Source organism: Chiloscyllium punctatum, chromosome 8 (assembly GCF_047496795.1).
Source record: "Chiloscyllium punctatum isolate Juve2018m chromosome 8, sChiPun1.3, whole genome shotgun sequence".
In the NCBI taxonomy this organism is placed as follows: Eukaryota; Metazoa; Chordata; class Chondrichthyes; order Orectolobiformes; family Hemiscylliidae; genus Chiloscyllium; species Chiloscyllium punctatum.
The window spans coordinates 85,517,169-85,537,713 of record NC_092746.1 but is presented as its reverse complement, the minus strand read 5'-3'; the positions used below and the strand labels follow the sequence as shown (position 1 = coordinate 85,537,713).

General features: G+C 41.1%; 1 protein-coding gene across 4 annotated transcripts in view; it reads left to right on the top strand.

Annotated features, from left to right (window-relative positions):
- The window catches only part of LOC140480713 (rho GTPase-activating protein 21-like), a 232,140-nt gene that overhangs the window by 37,997 nt on the left and 173,598 nt on the right, over positions 1-20,545 (top strand). Inside the window, exon 1 of one of the 4 annotated variants that reach the window (XM_072575977.1) lies at positions 12,494-12,513. The exons of the other annotated variants lie outside the window; for them this stretch is intronic. The gene's annotated coding sequence lies outside the window, so the exon portion shown is untranslated. Of the gene's footprint in view, positions 1-12,493; positions 12,514-20,545 lie in introns of those variants that run through there. 4 annotated transcript variants of the gene reach the window in all.

The window sequence follows — 20,545 nt, the reverse complement described above, 5'->3', positions numbered from 1 at the left end:
TGAGTTTAAGAATCCGATTAAGGAGTAGCACATACATTTTTTTTTAAAAATGTGCTGCAAAAGCCCTGGTATAACTTTATTTAGTACAATGCCATTCTTTATTAATCAAAGGATGTGCTGTTGTGAAAAACAAGTCTGCCAAGCCTTGATCAGAACCATCTTCCATTCCTAGCAGAATCGAGCTAATTCCACTCTCTGGTAACAGCAATGCACTTTCTGCCATTTCTGTCTAACTAGCATCAATACTTTAACTTGTTATCTAGAATATAGCAGATAAGATAAACCGGAATTCATTTGTTGGAAAAAGATTGAAATTTGCCATCTTATCCCACGGTCTTTTTTTCCTCCTTTGTCTCCTTACTAGTATTGTATAATCCATAGAGAATTTAAATCTCTTAAGAACAGTGTCAAATATTCCAGAACTTCATATCTGTAATACACTAGTCATTTTATATTCTGAACTTCACTTGTTTTTAAGAAATATTTATGGTCTAAACTAAGACAGCAAGCTTATTTTTTTTGTATTGTAGTTTCAATCAAATACTGCCTTCTGCTATGTTTGGCGTTGTTTATCTGTTGCATGTCTTTGGGTGTGGAGGGAAATGCTTTTATGTCCAAAATCAAGATGCAGATAAATCTTCTGGGTTATGTTAAATGAAATTAATTATCTTGGGCATTGCATTGTGAAAAATTTGCCTAAGGCCAGTGGGCATTCTCACAGAACACTTCAGGGTTACTAGGAGAGTGTTGATTTTATTTGTTTTGTCGGTTTCAAATTTCTTATTGCATTTTGTTCAATACTGTAACAGTATGTAGTTTGAATTCAAACATAGATAATATTATGAATTTGATATAGTTTTAGTGATGGAGAGAAAATGTTGGGTTGTAAACTCAGCTTGGGGTTAAATAGGCTGTACAAGTTGTGAATAGTCTGGCTCCACCTAAGCCTTAGGGGAATAGAATCACCAACCTGGGAAGGGATTTGTTGCAGTTGGGGAGGTTTAAGGAAAAAGCAATGGTCTTCCCTGTTTAGTTGAGGAGGATTTTGTTCATCCACTTCTGGACGTCTAGCAAAAAGCCTGATTAGTCATCAAGAGACCTGGTGAAGAAGTTGAACTGGGTGTTAATTGACACCCATGTGGACCCAAGCTGAAGGCTTGGCCACCAGTAAAGGATCTAAGATCGGTGGTCAGGAGTCCAGCATTGGGTGAGTCCAGATATCTGCAAGTGATGAGACTGCAGCACATATTGAAGATGTGGGGCGGCCATGACAATGGGTGTGGCATGCAGCGACAGAGAAGCATTGAAATGCTAATTAATTACTTAAAGCCACCTCCATTAGTGAAATATGTCATTCAGATGCCTAACACTAGAATCCCAAAGTGACTGTTGTACTTGGAACTTCGTATAATCTTAAAGGAGAGGCTCAATGCTTTCGGGATGTCTTCAAATTATCCCTGAAGAGATCAGACAGTGCCACTAATTCATGGGAAACTCTGGCTTGGCTCCAAAATGGAGGTTTATGTGGGAAGGCATGAAATACATTGAGAGACTTGTTGCGAGACAAAGTTTGATAGGGAGCATGTAAACATCACATCTGTCTGACCTTAAATGCCATCTGTCAAACATGTGATTGAGCTTGCAGATTGTGCATTGAAAGGATAAAATCTTGGAGAAAGGAATGGAAGCAACAGACGCAGCTGGGTCAAATGATTTTGGCAAGTTGTTGAAAGAATAACAATATTGTGCCAGGTCAGGGTGATGTGATAGTGTGCAGAAACTTGAGGATTGTGGGGCTTGAAGAGTTTTTAGAATTACAAAATGTCTGAGCCCATGGAGATGAGAAAACAAGGATGGGAATTTTAAAAACTAGATTGCTGCTTGACTGGGAGCCTAAATCATCATATCAACAAGATATGACAGTGTCACTGAACTAGTAATCCAGAAACCTAGGTAATGCTCTGTGGAACTGCGTTAGGATGCTACCATGATGGATGGTAGAATCTAAAGTAGTCAAAAAAAACAATCCATTGTATCTAACCACTAAGTGACTCAAAATACTAGACAGACCACTTGGCATTGACTTAGGCACTGTAAATGACAATGGCAAACTTATCCATCAACACTGCAAAGTCCTCCTCACTAACATCTGGGGCTCGTGCTAAAATTAGGACAACTTCTCAAAGACCATTTGAGTAGTAGCCTGACATTGCGAGATATGATTCCATGAGTATAACTGTTAAAATCAGCTACCGGAGCCAGTGATGGTGTGTCCTGCCTCACCAGTAGGACAGACCCAGTGGAGGTGGTGGCACAATGATATATAATCAGGAAGAAATTGCTGTGGAATACTCAACATTAAGTTAGGGAATACGGATGAAATCACTGAATTGGAGTGCGATGATGAAGGTGGTGGTCTGTGAACTGATGAGCAATACCTATAAAATGGTCTCCATTTGCCTGCCTCTACAGTAATTATCTTTTAACCCTATTTTTTTCTAGGCTGCTGAAGGCTTTGTCCCTGTCCCAATCCAATGAAGTCTCATGACATCAGATCCGAAATAGGCAAGGAAACTTGCTGCAAACTACAATGAATTGCATTGGTCTTGGGTGATGAAACAATAATCCTCCATGTCAGGCACTGCTTGGAGAAAGCACTGAGGGTGTAAAGTGCCCGTATTGTACTCTGAGGAATTTTAATGTTCTTAATAAAGAGCAACTTGGCAATATCACTACTGACCAAGCGGTTGATTCTTAAATGACACATCTAGACTGGGTTTACGTTAAGTAGTGAAGGAACCAACAACATGAATCTGCTTCAGTATATGAGGAGCTATTGATGCGACTGAACATTGTGCAATCATTAGTGAACAAACCTACTTTTGACTTTGATGGAGGGAAGGTCATTTGAAGCAGCTGAAGATCGTTTGTTCAAGACACTACTCTGAAGACATTGAGCACTTGTTATCCTTGTGATATCTTTATCTCTGATCAAGTTGATTTTTTTTGCAAAAAATTAATTCCCTGAGAAATTTCTGCAGAGTTGTTTTGGAATTGACTGGCCTTCAACAATCTTAACCATCATCATTGTGTTGGTTTGATACCAACTGGCATGGAGTTTACGTCCAATTCCCATTTACTCTTAGAGTCATAGAATCATCGAGATGTACAGCATGGAAACAGACCCTTCAGTCCAACCTGTTTGTCATGCTCAGACCCAATTGGCTTGCGAAATTGTCATCCTATAGCCCAAGCAAATTGCTCAGTATCCTTTCCCTGATGATTTGTAATTTTCTGATTTCCTCTATTTCCTAATTGACATCTGTTTTTGGGATGTTACATGTATCCTTCTATATAGTGAAGACCGAAAGGGATGGAGCTCTGTATGAGGAAATTTCAGCAGATGGGCTGAAACAGATGAAGTTGAGAGATGTGACGGATGTGGGAATGGATAGGTTTTTTTGTCATAAATCTGAAGTCAAATGCTCATTTCAGGATCATTTGTGACACTAAAATTGCGAACAGATTGACTTAAATTTAGACTGTTATCAGTGACAGAAATGGAGTCTCTAGTCAGGGAATAGATTTTAGAGTAGAAGCTCTAAAGCAGTGGATTCAGACTTCTCACTATTGATTTAATCCCCTTGATCATTGACATTTAGAGATTGGAAAAACAGGAACATCAATAGAGGAGGATTAATTGGAGCCAGTTCTAGAATGGATGGATTAAGAATGAAAGAAAAACAAGCAAAAAACTATTATTTCCAATTTTGAAAATTTTTCAGAATCTTGTGCATCCTGCAAAGTGACCCAATAATGTTATTTCCTGGGCTGCCAAGATTAAGCCATTGCATTTACAACTGCCAAGATGTGGGCAGTTGAGGATAGATTTATACTGGACCAACTCATACCTACATCTTATCAGCAAGTTCTGGAGATTTGCTGTTTATGCTTTATCTCCTTCCCTAAACTGCTTGACTTCCATTTTGATCTGTATTGAGAACTTGCCATTATTCCACAAGATTTTAGTCCATTATTTATAAACAGGCCTTAATTCTGTAGCATATCAAATCTAACTTTGGTTCTAATTTCAGCTGCAAAAAGTTGTAAACCCATTATTCCTTAGTGCTGTTTGAAGATTTTAAAAAAAAATGTTTTGCTGACTGCCACTAGAGAGAGAGACCTTTTGTGGTTAATGTTCTACTGGTGCAATAGCGCCAAGGTGAAAGGCAAAATACTCTCTGGGGCAAGTCTGAAATAAAAGCAGAAAATCCTGAAAATATATACAAACATACAAAATAGGATAGAAGTGGGCCATTTTTCCCTTCAAACCTGTTTTGCTGTTCCAGAAAGTTGTTGTCAATCTGTTTGTTATAAATTCCCAGCTATTCCTGATGATTTTAGGTTCTCCTTATGTAAGGGAATCTATCCATCTCCGCCTTTTAAAAATATTTGGTTGCCCTCAACTGCATTTGTTTCTGAGCTGGTGTTCTAAAGTCACACTACCTTCTGAGAGAATAAAATCCGCCTCATCTGTCCTAAAAGGGTGACCCAAAATTTAAGATGAGAATAAAAAAATGCTGGAAATCATGGCAGGTCAGGCAGCATCTATAGAGAGAGAGAGAGCAAGCTAAAGTTTGAATCGACTCAAAATGTTAGTATGCTGTCTCTCCATGGATGTTCCCTGACCTGTGATTTCCGGTATTATTTTCATTTTCAGTAAAGATTCATAAGTTCATAAGGGAGGAGCAGAATTGGCTATTTAGTCCATCAAATCTGCTCTGCCATTTGATCATGGCTGATATGCACCTCGGCTTAAAAATGTGTTGCTGGAAAAGCGCAGCAGGTCAGGTAGCATCAAAGGAGAAGGAAGCTTCCTCATTTCCCCTCCCCCCACCTTTTCTCAGTCCCAACCCTCAGACTCAGCACCGCCTTCTTAACCTGCAATCTTCTTCCTGACCTCTCCGCCCCCACCCCCTCTCCGGCCTATCACCCTCACCTTAACCACCTTTCACCTATCGCATTCCCAACACCCCTCCCCCAAGTCTCTCCTCCCTGCCTTTTATCTTAGCCTGCTTGGCACACCCTCCTCATTCCTGAAGAAGGGCTTATGCCCGAAACGTCGATTTCCCCTTCTCCTTTGATGCTGCCTGACCTGCTGCGCCTTTCCAGCAACACATTTTTAAGCTCTGATCCCCAGCATCTACAGTCCTCACTTTCTCCTAGTTGATATGCACCTCATCCCCATTTACCTGCCTTCTCCTTGTAACCCTTTAACCTATTACCAATTAAAAACCTGTGTAACCCCTCAGATTTACTCACCGTCCCAGCATCCACCACACCTTGGGCTAGCAAATTCCACAAATTGACAACCTTTTGGGAGAAGTAGTTTCTCCTCAGCCCTATTGAATTTGTTACTACTTATCCTAAGACTATGACCTCTCTTCCTAGAATGTCTCACACGAGGAAGCATCCATTCCATGTCTATTTTCTCCACATCTTTTATCATCTTGAATACCTCGATTTGATATCCCGTCATTCTTCTAAATTCCAGAGAGTATAGGACTAAACTGTTCAATCTCTCTTAATGTGGCAAACTCATCGTCTCTTGGATCAATCTAGTAGACCTCCTTTAAACTGCCTGCAATGCCAGTAAATTTTCCCTCAAATAAGGAGTCCCGAACTCCCCTCAATACTGCAGGTGTGGTCTCGATTCCCAGACCTGGTCTGTATGTAACAAAGTTGAACTCTTTTTTTGTTTCTATTTGCACCATTAACTCATTAATTTTGTTTTGAATGCTTCGTGCATTTAGATACAAAGCTTTTAAATTTGTTCCCGTAAATTTCCCTACTGTTTTATAATTCCTTGATGTATGAAGGCATTCACCTGTTCTGTCCTCTACCTTTTTATTGTCTGGTAACCATCCGTCAGCAGGATACTGATTCCTAGTTCTGGACTACCATCCAAAGTGAACATCCTCTCCATATCAACTTTGCCAAGAGTATTAATGATCTTAATTAGGATCAAATCACTCTGCTGTTCTGAAATTTAGTGGAAAGAAGTCCAGTTGATCCAATTTTTCTTCATAAGATAATCTACTCAGTTCGTGTATCAATCTAGTAAACCACCTCTGAACTGCTTCCAATGCATTTACATTCTTCCTTAAATACGGAGATCTAAAACTCTGCACAGAATTCTAGATGTGGTCTTGCTAAAGACTTGTATTTCTGAAGCATAAACATCCCTCTATTTACATTCAATTCCTTCTGTAAGAAGATAGTTTTCCTGATTCCTCTGTCCCTGCACACCAACCTTTTGTGACTCATGCTTTAGAATACCTAGATCCTTCTGCACCTTGGAATTCTGTAACAGTCGTCTGTTTAAATAGCGCTCTGCTTTTTCTTCGTTTTCCTGCCAGAGTGAACAACTTCACATTTCCCATATACTTCATTCGTCACATTTTGGCCCACTCAGAACTGGCAGCGTCTGTGGACAGCATAACAGCATTAACATTTCAGGTCTGTGACCTCTCGTCAGAACAGGATATTTCCAATTTTAGAGTCTTATTCAGGCACAGAAATAGGTTTTTAAAGGAAAGAATGAAAAAAAGATTTTAAATAGACTGGAAAGCGAGAATGATTTAAATGACAAAAGGGAACATATTGTCATGCAAAATAGAATGATAATAGCAGAAGAGACAAAATATCAGTCTAGTAGTACATTAGGTCTTGCAGAAACGTTGCCAGCACCTAAAGTAGGAACAAAAGTTGTGATACTGATCCGATATTATTGAAGTTGATATTGGAGGTTACTACAGTGCCCACTGACAAGATGAGCTTCATTTGAAGGGCATAGGCTAAAGACAGATCAGTGAATGAAAGACAGAATCTAATAACAAACGACTGACAGTTTAGATCACATGTCTCTATTGTAAGTCAAACATGAAATGTCATCGGCCTGAAATATTAATGCTCTAAAGATTTCATTCTGTTTCCAGAAGTTGTTTTTCAGTTTCCAGCATATGATTATTTTTCTTTGGTTCAATTAATCTTGCTTCTATAATCAGGATCTGTTTGTTTCTCAAGCCATTGCAATCCCCAATCAGATTTATAAGCATGAGCATTGAGGCAGTAAGTCTGATTAGAAGTTAGGGACTTGTTATTCTCCATGTGATTTATTTTCCAGAGTGGATAAAGTCTGGAGCTTTGGCCAGGATTCCTTTCTTGTTGCTCAGCTGTTGACACCAGTAGCTGCAATTTGACAACTCCTTCTGACTTTACAACTGGTATCACAGTTGGTGAGATGGTAGGTGATAACGCAACTCCCAATTTTGGTAGATGTGCTGTAACCATTCTATGATCCTTTTAGAGTCATAGACTTGTACAGCACGGAAACAGAACCTTCAGTCTAACACGTCCAATTCGACTGGATATCCTGAATTATTTAGTCCCATTTGCCAACATTTGGTCCATATCCCTCTTGAACCCTTCCTGTTCATGTACCCAAACAGCTTTTAAAATGTTGCAATTATACTAGCCTGCATGACTTCCTCTGGCAGCTCATTCCATACATGCACCATCTTCTGTGTGAAAAAGTTGTCCCTTACATCCCTTTAAATCTTTGCCCCCTTTACATTAAACCAATGTCCCCTAGTTTTGGACTGCCCTACCCAGGGAAAAAGACATTGGCTACTCACCCTATTCATATCCCTCATGACCTTTTAAACCTCCACAAGGTCACCCCCTCAGCCTCTGACTGTTTTGGGGTTTAAAAAAAGGCTCCAGACTATTCAGCCTCTCCCTATTGCTCAACCCTCCAATCCCAGCGACACCCTTCTAAATCTTTTCTGAGCCCTTTCAAGTTTAACAACATATTTCCTATAGCAGGGGAATCAGAATTGTGCTGCAAGCAAAAATGTTGGAGATCACAGCGAGTCAGGCAGCATCTATGGAGAGAAAGCTAATGTTTCAAATTCAGATGAGCCAATGGGCTGAGGAGTGGCAGATGGAGTTTAATTGAGGTGCTGCATTTTGAAAAAGCAAAGCAGGACTTGTGCACTAAATGGTAAGGTCCTGGGGAATGTTGCTGAATGAAGACCTTGGAGTGCAGGTTCAGAGTTCCTTAAGTGGAATTGCAGGTAGATAAGATAGTGAAGAAGGCCTTTGGTATGCTTTCCTTTATTAGTCAGTGTATTGAGTACAGGAGTTGGGAGGTCATGCTACAGCTGTACAGGACATTGATTAGGCCACTGTTGGAATATTGCATACAGTTCTGGTCTCCTTCCTATCGGAAAGATGTTGTGAAACTTGAAAGGGTTCAGAAAAGATTTACAAGGATGTTGCCAGAGTTGGAGGATTTGAGCTGTAGGGAGAGGCTGAATAGGCTGGAGCTGTTTTCCCTGGAGTGTCTGAGGCCGAGGGGTGACCTTTTATAGAGGATTATAAAATCATGAGGGGCATAAGGAGACAAGGTATTTTCCATGGGGTGGGCAGTCCAGAACTAGAGGATGTGGGTTTAGGATGAGAGGGAAAAGATTTAAAAGGGATCTAAGGGGCAATGTTTTTACGCAGAGGGTGGTGCATGTATGGAATGAGCTGCCAGAGGTGGTGGAAGGCTGGTACTATTACAGCATTTAAAAGGTATTTGAATAGGAAGGGTTTAGAGTGATATGTGCCAAGTGCTGGCAAATGGGACTAAATTAGGTTAGGATATCTGGTCAGCATAGACGAATTGGATCATGGGGTCTGAATCCATGCTGTACATCTCTATGACTCTGACTCTTCAGAGTTGATGAAAAGTGGAGGAGACAGCATTTATACTACTGTGAATGGGTTGGTGTTGGTTGAAGTGCTGGGGGAGAAAGGGAACTGATAGTTCAGTTTAAGTGATTGGAGTATGAGAATGGCAGAACAATGTTACGTCTAACTGCCAGGCATGTAAGAACAGACAGGCCCACTGGGGTTGAGGGAGGGGGGAGATGGCATGGTGACAGAGAATATAACAAGCAAAGCTAAAAACAAAGGGAAGGAATGTTTCCCAATCTGAAGATATTGAACTCAATATTGAGCTCAGAAGATTGTAAAGTGCCTAGTCTGAAGATGAGATGTTGCCCCTCCAACTTAACCTGTGATTTGCTGGAACATGCTGAGGACAGACAAATGGGCATGTGAGCAGGACGCTGTTAAAATGACAGGTCGGGGGTCATGCTTGTGCAAGGACCTGAGGTGTTCCACAAAGTAGTCACCTGGTCAGTGTTTGGTTTCTCCAGTGTAGAATAGGTACAGTAGGTGCAGTGCATACAGTACTCAAAATTGGAGAAGGACAGGTGAACTGCTGCTTCACGTGGAAAGATTGTTTAGGCCCATGAATGGTGAGTAGGGAGGAGAAGGGGCAGGTGTTGCATCTTCTGCAATTATATGGGAAGTTGCCTTGGGAAGGGAGGATAGTGTTGGTGGTCAAGGAATGGGGAGCAAACAATCCCTGAAAAATACAAACTGGGAGTAAGGGGAAGATGTGTTTGGTGATGGCGTTCTGCAATTTTTTTTGTTTTCAGTAAAGATTCCAACATTTGCAGTAAATTGCTCCTACCAGAATTGAGCGCACTATTCCAAAGGTGGCCTAACCTATGTCTTGTACAGCTGCAGCATGACATCCCAACTTATGTACTATTTTATGCTTAAGTTATTTTGCCTTACATGAGTTCATCTATCAGGAATTAGTTTTCCACTGTTAAGCGGACTCTATCGTGGAGCTGAATTAGGACAAGTATAAGAAGCAAATTGAGCTTCGTTTTCCCCCCGTCTCTTGATGTGGATTTTGTTTCTCCACTCCCCCACTCCAAACAAAAAAAAACTGTTGCGGTGTCCAATTTTAACATGACCTGCAACAAGCTCTCTTTAGGGTTAAATGCAAGGTTATTTATCCATCCAGGTGCCTAATGGTTGCAAGATGCACCCAGACAGAAGCATACCAGAAAGAAGAAAAAAAGGCAATAGTACAATTAAGATTAAGTTAAATACTGAACTGGATGTTAGAGTATTAAATTGTCGGTCGGGAGAGTTAATGTTCGGCAGTACAGAATTTCTCTGAAGTTGGTGACAACATAGCAAGATGTTTGTAAATAGGGGATGTCTGCTTCGTGGGTTTTTTCTTTAGAACTAGACTTTTGAGAAAGCTTGCTTGTACTTGAGGCAAGTTTACCCTGGAAGAAAGTGGGGTCAAAAAGTGTGGTGCTGGAAAAGCACAGTCGGTCAGATAGCATCCAAGGAACAGGAGAGTTGGCGTTTTGAGCATAAGCTCTTCAGGAATGTGGGGGGTGGTCAAGGGGCCTGAGAGATAAATGGGATGGGTGTGGGGCTGGAGGGAAGGTAGCTGGGAATGCAATAGGTAGATGAAGGTAGGGTGTGACGGTGATGGGTTGGAGTGGAGGGTGGAGCGGACCAGTGGGAAGGACGATGGATGAGCAGGACAGTTCAAGAGGGTGATGCTGAGTTGGAAGGTTGGACCTGGGATAAGGTAGGGGGAAGGGAAATGAGGAAATTGGTGAAATCCACATTGTCCCCATGTGGTTGGAGGGTCCCCAGGCAGAAGATGAAACGTTCTTCCTCCAGGCATCAGGTGGCTAGAATTTGGTGGTGGAGGCCCGGGACTTGCATGTCCTTGGAGTGAGGGGGAGTTGAAGTGTTCGGCTACAGGGCAGTGGGGTTGATTAGTGTGTGTGTCCCAGAGATATTCTTTGAAATGTTCTTCAATTTGGCGCCCTGTCTCCCCAGCCTTGAGGAGACCCTATCGAGAGCAACAAACACAGTAGATGAAGTATTTGGAGGTGCAGGAAAATCTGTCTGATGTGGAAGGATCCTTTTGGGACCTTGGATGGAGGTGAGGGGGGGAGGTTTTGCAAGGGAAGGTGCTGGGAGTGCAGGATGGGTTCATGGACTGAACAACGGAGTCGCGGAGGAAATGGTCTCTACAGAATATGGATGGGCTGGGGAGGGAAATATATCTCTGGTGGTGGAGTCTGTTTGTAGGTGTTTAGCCTGGAGTCTGGCTGCTGTGTTGCCACTTAGTTAATTAGACTGAGGCACAATTTCAGAAATGTATTATTAGAAGACTAGAGGAATTTTGGTTATGTCAGACCCTTGGAAAAAGGCATTTTCAACTGATGCTTTAGTTTGTAATTCTCTGACGAAGGATCCATTATTCACCTTCAGTCATAGATGGAACTGTTTCCACCTCTAAGTATAATGTGGTTCAACGATTCTCCTTTTTGTATCACTTGCTCATGGAACACTGACCTCTTTTCTTTTGTTTGTTGTCTGCAACACTCACACATTGAAAAGATGTTAGATTCCAGAAGGATGATGCCTTCTATTCGCTCCCTGGTAATTGCAGTTAAGCTTTCGGTTTAGTTGGCTGGAATGAAATGCAGAGTGATGCCAACAGCATGAGTTCAATTCCTGCATTGGCTGAGGTTTCCCTGAAGGATTCTGCTGAGTCGCTCCTTTTGCTTGAGGCATGGTGATCCTTGGGTTAAACCACCACTAGTTTCTCTCTAATGAGAGCTGCCCTATGGTCCATTAAAACTATGGCGACTTGACCTTACAACATGTCATTGGTTTTTAAACCTTTTTTCTTGAGATTTATCAACCTGACAATATGATAAACTGAGAAAAGTGCACAAAAAGCACTTACACTTGAAATGAGGTGGAGGTGCCAATGTTGGACTGGGTCGACAAAGTCTGCAGTCACACGACACCAGGTTATAGTCCAACAGGTGTATTTGAAATAACAAGCTGTCAGGGGGCTGATGATAGAGCTGCGCTCCGAAAGCTTGTGATTTCAAATCAACCTGTTGGACGATAACCTGCTGTTGTGTAACTTCTGAATTTGTACACCTGCAGTGAGTGTTTGGGACCTCTTAGATAAGGCCATAAGAAATAGGAACAAGATTAGGCCATTTGGTGCCTCGAGCCTGTACTGGTTTTTTGGTAGGATCACGGCTGACCTGACATTCCCACACCCACTTTCCTGTCTTTTTCTATAGTATTCTTGAACCTCCTGATGACAAATCTACCTCAGCCTTAAATTTATACAAGGACTCTGCCCCCACAGCTCCCTGTGGCAAGGAGTTCCAAAGACTCCACTCTCAGTGAAGAAATTCCTCCTTATCTGAGGGAAAAGCAGGTAGCTAAAGGCCAAGTGGCCTAACATGTATTGCAGCAAAAAATGTTGGAATGAATTATTAAGGAAGAGCAGAGAGGAGATAAAGGGGTAGGCATTGCAAGCACAAGATTTGCATGGAAGGCTGGGAATTTTATCAGCAGTTATCATCGGTTATGACAGCAATCATAAAGGTCCTTGAATAATGTTTTTTGTAGCTTTAGAAAATATTTGTGTGAAAAGTAAAATAGATTATCTTTTTCCTAGGGGTGAGATGACATGAGCACTTAGAATCCTTCTTAACACCACTTAGAAGAACAGTGGCAGTAGAGTCGTGGGAACACTGTCACCATGTGAGCTTCCTATTTTTAGCTTCTCATCACTCTGACTTAATATTATATTGCCATTCCAACACTGCTGAGCCAAAATCCTGGTTACTAGTTTTGGCCTTTCTAAATCAAATTTATGAAGGGAGATTATAACTGCCTTCTTGAGAGTAGCTAGGGATGGGCAGCAGCAGTGAGGCTTACATTCTATTAAATAAGGGGAGATAAGAGTGTCTTTCTAAGACGTAGTAAAGTGGTGTTGTACGAAGAGTTTGAACAGATGAGTAACTTCAAAAGTACATTGTTCAGATATCTTCTTTTAATGGTGTTCAAAGTGCTAAGAATGCCAGGGCTGATCTATGACATAGCCACTATTATGAAGAAATATCATAACACGATGAGCTGATATGTATTATAGCTGCCAGCATAAATGTTTATAATGGAAATATAACAAATTACGCCAGATTGTCAGTTTGCATTTTAAAGATCAGGCAGAGTTCTTGACTTACGGATTACTAGTTTTGGCCAAGCTTTGACTAGAATCCTAGAATCCCTAAAGTGCAAAAAGAGGCCATTTGGCCCTTCAAGACTGCAGCAACCCTGTGAAGACTATTTCACCCAGAACCACACTGGAAGTCCAAATGAATGCTGAGGGCAAAAGGTCAAATCCCACTATGACAGATGGTGGAGTTAAATTTAAGTTTGAAAAATACCTAAAAGTGAAAACTAGTCTCTATTATTACAAAACCATCACTGATTTTTGTAAAAGCCAGTCTGATTCACTAATTTCCTTTTCTCAGATGTCGCTGCAAGGAGATAAAGACTGGGAACTAAATATCAAGGATATGCAAACTATCAAATGGGCGGCACGGTGGCACAGTGGTTAGCACTGCTGCCTCACAGCGCCAGAGATCCGGGTTCAATTCCCGCCTCCGGCGACTGACTGTGTGGAGTTTGCACATTCTCCCCGTGTCAGCGTGGGTTTCCTCCGGGTGCTCCGGTTTCCTCCCACAGTCCAAAGATGTGCAGGTCAGGTGAATTGGCCATGCTAAATTGCCCGTAGTGTTAGGTAAGGGGTAAATGTAGGGGTATGGGTGGGTTGCGCTTCAGCGGGGCGGTGTGGACTTGTTGGGCCGAAGGGCCTGTTTCCCCACTATAAGTAATCTAATCTAATTATCGATAGGCAGAGGGGCGAGGTTGTCTTGTTACTAAGACATTAAATTGAATTGATTGTAAGAAGTGAGAATCAGAACACATAGAATGTGTGGGGATAGAGTTGAGTAACCACAAAGGAGAAAAAACTGAAAATACAATCCTCCTAACAGTCGTCAAGATGTGGGGAAGGAAATAAATCCGGAGATAGAAAAGGCATATAAGAGAGGCAATCTAGGAGAGACAATACTTGTATCTGAATAAAATCTGAAAGAACTGTGAATGTGGGAAAAGCTCAGCAGGTCTGGCAGCATCTGTGGAGAGAAATCAGTTAACGTTTTTGATCCACTTATCTTTCCTCTGATCCTAGTAAGGTCATTCTGAATTGCCCAGCAGCTCTTGAACCAGATTAAAACAGAAGTTGCTTTCCTTAAAACAAGTTGATGGATATTTTTCTCTCCAATTCGGAGAGTCTCCAATAGGCTTCTATTGGACACTATAGGAGGCACAAACTGGTTTAAAATCGTGGTTCTGGAAAGAATGACCTGGTTAATTTTTAACTCCCTTCACAAGAATAGACTATAACCCATATACCACTAGTTTAAAGTATAAACTCTTTTCAAAAATAAAAATCTGATTAGATTCTCTCATAGATCATTGCCTGGCACTGGTTAGTTGTCAGCCTAAGTTTGGATATTGTCCAGGTCTTTCTGCATTTGAACATGGACTATTTCAGTATCTGAGGTGGGGTGAGTGGTACTGAATATTGTGCAGTCATCACTGAATGTCTTTATTTCTGACCTTGTGGTGAAGTAAAGTTTGTTGGTGGAGCAGCTGAAATGATTAGGCCAAGGACACTATCCTGAGGAGTTCTTCCACGCTTGCCCTGGTGCTGAGATGACTGACCTCTGACAACAACCATCTTTCCAAGTGGTAGGTATGACTTCAACCAGCAAAGAGATTCCTTTTGATTGCTATTGCCTCCATTTTTGATCAGGCAAAAGTGAGGATTGCAGATGCTGGAGATCAGAGTCTAGCTTAGTGATGCTGGAAAAGCACAGCAGGGTAGGCAGCATCCGAGGAGCAGGAAAATTGATGTTTCGGACAAAAGCCCTTCATCAGGAATGAGCTATCGATCAATCCATTTTTGATCAGGCTGCTCAATGCCACACTTGGTCAAATGCAATCTTTAGGTTAAGGGCAGTTGCTCTTGCCTCACCTTGAGTTCGACACTTTGGTTTCTGTGTGAACCAAAGCTGTAATGAGACATTGGGTGAACAGGTTATTTCCTAGGGAAATTATGTTTGATAGCACTGTTGATGACTCCTTCCATCACTTCCCTGGTGATTGAGAGCATAGAGATGGGGCCATATTTGGCTAGGTTGGATTTGACCCACTTCTTTTATGTGCAGGAGATACCTTGGCAATATTTCTTAGTAAATGCCTCTGTTCTAGCTGTCCTGGAACAGGGTGATAAGGGTTCTGGCAAGTTCTTGCAGCACAGGTCTTTGACACAGTTGCAGAATGTTGTCAGGGCCCAAAACTTTTGTGGTATCCAGCACGTACAGCTGTTTCTTGATATCACATGGACTGAATAAAATTGGCTGAAGACTGGCATCTGATGCTGCAGATCTTCAGGAGAGGTTGAGATGGCTTATCAACACGCATTTCTGGCTGAAGTTTTTTGCACATGCTTTTATTTTGCACCTATGTGCTGGCTCCTCAATCATTTGAGGAATGGGGAAATTTGTGCAACCTAATTCTCCAGAAGATTGTTGAATTATTAACAACTGTTCACAACTAGATGTGGCAAGTCTGCAGAACTTCTGACCCATTGGTTGTGGAATTGTTTACTCTTGCCTATCAGTTGCTGCTTATGCTGTTTGACATGCAAGAAATCCTGTGTTATAGCTTCAGTGGTTGTCATTTTTTTGATATAGCTGTTGTTACTCTTTACATGCTATCCTGTACTCCTTTGAACCATGGTTGATCCTCTAGCTTGATCATAACGGCAGAAGAGTGGTTGGTATACCATTCCATCAGGTTACAATTTGTATTTGAGTGCAGTTCTTTTGCCGATGCCCCTTTCTAAACCATGCCCAGTCTTCAATTGCTAGATCTGTTCAAAGTTTATTCCATTTTAGCATGGTGGTAGTGTCACACAACATGGGTATCGCAGTGTCAAATTGGGATGCCACAAAGACTGTTTGTGAGGTCACACTTATGCTGACACAGAAATATGCATGTGCCGTGGCCATTTTTATAAGAATGAAGTCATATGTTTTCCCCTCTATCTCCATCATCATCTGATACAGATGCAGTCTATCAGCTATTGTCTTTAGGACTTTACTAGTTTGTTTAATGGTGGTGTTGTTCCATTCTTGATGGGTATTGAAGTCCCCCACTTCATTAGGGTCATTCTATGTGCTTGCCAACCTCTGTTCTTCTACCAACTTCTTTCAACATTAGAAGAGTTTTGATTTATTAGTACAGAGGAGTGGTAGGAGGGATGGTAATCAGTGGAAGATTTCCTTGGCCATGTTTGACCTAATGTCATGGAACCTCTTCTGGTCCGGAGTCAATATTGGAGACTTTCTAGGGGACTCCCTCCTGAGTGTGTGGTGATGCTGCCACCTCTGCTGTTACGACATATCATACCAAGGATAGTGATGGCACTGTCTGGGGCATTGCTTGCAAGGATCAATTCATTAAGCATGACTGTTAAGCTGTTGCTTGCCTAGCTTGAAAATGCTCTTCCCGTTGTGGCAAATCCAGATGTTAGTGAGGAGCAGTCGGTGCAGTTAACAGGGCTGAGTTAGCAGTTCCGGCAGATAGGTCAGTGCGAGTTGACCTGTCTTGTTTTTAATGACTTGATATAACTTGAGTAGCTTTTACTTCAGACAGTGGTTGAGTCAAAACAAGTGCTGTGGACCTCAAGTCACCATAGACCAGACCAAATAAGGTCACTGGACAACTGGAGGAAGAACGCTTCATCTCCAGCCTTGGGACCCTTCAACCACCCTACATCAACTTTGACTTCATTAGTTTCTGAATCTCTCTTACCCTCTCCTCATCCCAGACCCAACCCTCCAACTTGACACTGTCCTACCTACTCACTCCCACCCTCCCCTCTGACCTATCACAATTTCCCCCCACCTACATCTATCTATCACCTTCCTTCCCCCAGCCCCACTCCATCCCCCTATTTATCTCTTCTCTCCCTTGCCCTCCACATTCTTGATGACTGGCTTATTTCCGAAAAGGTGACTCGTGCTTTTCGGATGCTGCCTGATCAGCTGTGCTTTTCCAGCACCACTGTATTCGACAAAGACACCGGCTTTCCCACTCGAAAGGGTGATAAATGCTAATAGTTTCATGGTAAGCATTAGATTTTTAATTCTAGATTTTTAAAAATTCAAACTTCATCTGCCATGGGTTCTAATCAGAACTGTCAGAGCATTACCTGCGACAATACTGAAATACCATTGTATCCCCTTAAATAGACTAACAATAATTGTAAAAGGTCTTGCAACTAACACAGGTGGTGCGTTGCTATTAATATATGGATCCTATCGCATCTTTGTGAAGGTGACAGAATCCTTTGCAGTTTTTGTTTTAAAAAAAAAACTGGTATACTCATTCATATCTACTTCATGCAGTAACCCATTTGCTGCAAGCAAAAATAATATTGAAGCTTTGCATCTTTTTCAATATTGTAGAGAAAAGATCCATTTTACCAAAGTATTTTGTTTTGCACTAATTAAGGCAATTTGCAGGAAAACCAGAATCGAGGAAAAAGATTGGTTGGCAAGTGGTCTCTGACGGAGGTGTTATTATGTAGAATGCACTGGGTAATGATGACTGACAGCTGACAGGCTTTGTTTAAATTTTAAGCCAGCGGTTTGAGCCTTAATTGGTCAAGGCACTGCCATGAGAAATGAACCAGCGAATGACTCTCAACTAATTTGTTGAGCTGATCCACTGGCCAACCTGTGCTTGTAAAACCTGTAACATGTTTAACATTATATGTAATTCCTTGACTGGAAACGCATCTTAGATAATACTGTGTGAGAAGAATTAACTATACCTTCTAGTAGCATACAAATACCACTGTCGAGGACGGTCAAAACCCATGATATATGTTACTCCAGGAATGCATCCAATGAAAAAGAACTACTTTTATCTTGTCTCAAAGCTTGCTCCCTTTTAACTAATTTTAAATCCAATTAGTTACCTTCCCCACTATATCTTCTAAAGTGCATATCATGTTTTTCTCTACTATGGTACCTTATTGACAGCTTTCACCCTGTAATGCCTTCTCAAAGTGGAGTGGGATTAATCATGATCAAAATCATAATTAACTTCCTTTTGACCCAGCCTCCAGCAGCAGTAAAGTCTTTGTTTAATGCAATAGAGCAAGTACTATTATAGCACATCCCTGCCCTTTCCAGGAAGAGGTACCACTAATTTGCAAAGTACTTGCTGAAAATAGGAATTTGCTGAACCTGTTGATGCATGTAGGATGGTCACTTGAGTGAAATCCATGAATCTCTCATTACCTAAGCTTATACATGAACATAAATGAACATCTTCAGGAAATCAGGGTGTAATATTTGGCAGTAATGCAGGAAAAGAGCAGAATTAAATGTGCTGTAAAACCTTGGTCTTATTGGTCTGTAATCTGTAGCATCAATTTTAAATTAGCTTTTTCTGATTATTTATGTTTAAATGCACTTTGGAAAATCTAAAATATTTTTTGTTATTTTCTTAAAGCATATGATTATAGCAATTGATTCTAAGTATAATTGAAGACTTTATCCATGAAAGCTGATCAATTTTTTTAAAATGCTGGATTACTTTTGTATTATGTTCAGTGTAAGACAATAACTTATCCACAACTGTGTTTATTATTTCTATTAAATCTTATTCCTGCAGTGTGACAAAATTATAAGCTTCCAGATTTTTGTGTCTGGGTACTTGACACTTTGCTTCAGTTTGAGTTCAGTATTAGTTTTGAGTTGCAGGCAGCAGTCAGGTGATGCACAGGGTCAGGAAATGGGTGGGGACAAAGGCTCTCTTTCAGTTAAGAATTTCATCACAGGACCGGCTCTGGTGCAGAGACGCAGACTGCAACAAGGACAAACATGGCCCAGTTCAGTGTGTTTGACTGTGTGATTAACCACAACTGGAGTTTAATTTGTAGTCTGTATTGTGGCTGGAATACTCAGGTTTGTTAGTTTTATTTGTTTTGTGTTGTCAGTTTCATTGTAAGGAAATTCTGGTTCAGAAATGATGAGGGCTTTTCGCATAGAGCTGCAATATTCTGCATTGATATGATGCAGTTGTGCTGCCATGCACTCTTTTAAGCACAAGCATTTGCTCAAAGAATATAATGAAAAACATGTTTGTTACTGTGGAAATTACAAAGGTGTAGATGAGCTTTGTGCTTTTAAAAAAATGGGAGTCCTTGATACATTGTCAACTTCATTCAATGTTCTATAGCTTAGTTCACCATTATTCTATTTGAAATACATATAGCACAATCTTTTTAATGAATCAAGTGGTCAGTGATTTTCATGGTTACATTTACTGAGTCATTGAATATTTGTAATTGGGTCATCTTAAGCGATAAGCAATTTATCTTGTAAGTGTGGATATTATTTATGAATGGACTTGTTCCAAATATTTAAGAAAGCTGTTAAATAATTTATCTCTAATTTTCTGAAGCAGTAATATCTTTTATTCAGTCATGTGTATGGTTAACAGATTGTACATTTATTTACTTTGGGGTGGCATTGTGGCTCAGTGGTTAGCACTGCTGCCTCACAATGCCAGGGACCTGGGTTCGATTCCAGCCTCTGGTGACTGTGTGGAGTTTGCATATTCTCTCCGTGTCTGTGTGGGTTTCCTCTGGGTGCTCTGGTTTCCACCCACAATCCAAAAATGTGCAGGTTATAGGTGAATTGGTCATGCTAAATTGCCCGTTGTGTTAGGTGAAGGGGTAAATGTAGGGCAATGGATCTTGGTGGATTGCTCTTCGGAGGGTCGGTGTGGACTTGTTGGATCGAAGTCTGTTTCCACAATATAGAGATTCTATGACCTGTGTGAATACGATGCTGGCATGGCAGAGTTTTGGAGTGAATTAGTAATCCAAGAGCATGCTTCCTGAAACATGTTCACGTTCATGTTTATTTAAACACTAACATTTTTGTTTGTACTGACTAGCATGTTCTGTAGAACCTATAGCTAGTTTTTATTCATCTGTTCTTGAGTAATGTAACTGAATTGGAAATTGATCAAACAAGAAATACAATGTTTCCTGTAAAACAACAAATGTGGGCAATTTCTTTTAAATATGCAATACCTTAAGCTTAAAATTCTTGCCTGGGTTGTGTGCAATTGGCCAGGCTAGCATGCTCATCCCTAATTAACCTTGAACTGAGTGGTTTGCTAGGTCACTTCAGAACGCAGTCAAGAGTCCTCTACATAGCTAGGGTTCTGAAGTCAGTCATAGAGATGTACAGCACAGAAACAGACCCTTCAATCCAACTCATCCATGCTCACCAGATATCCCAACTTAATCTTGTCCCACTTATCAGCACCTGGCCCATATCCCTCCAAACCCTTCCTATTCACATACCCATCCAAATGCCTCTTAAATGTTGCACTTGTACCAGCCTCCACCATATCCTCTGGCAGCTCATTCCATACCCGTACCTGCGTGAAAAAGTTGGCCCTTAGGTCTCTCTTATATCTTTCCCCTCTCACCTTAAACCTATGCTGTCTAGTTCGGGACTCTCCGACCCCAGGGAAAAGACTTTTTCTGTTTATTTTATAAACCTATATTATGTCACCCCTCCGCCTCCGACGCTCCAGGGAACACAGCCCCAGCCTATTCAACCTCTCC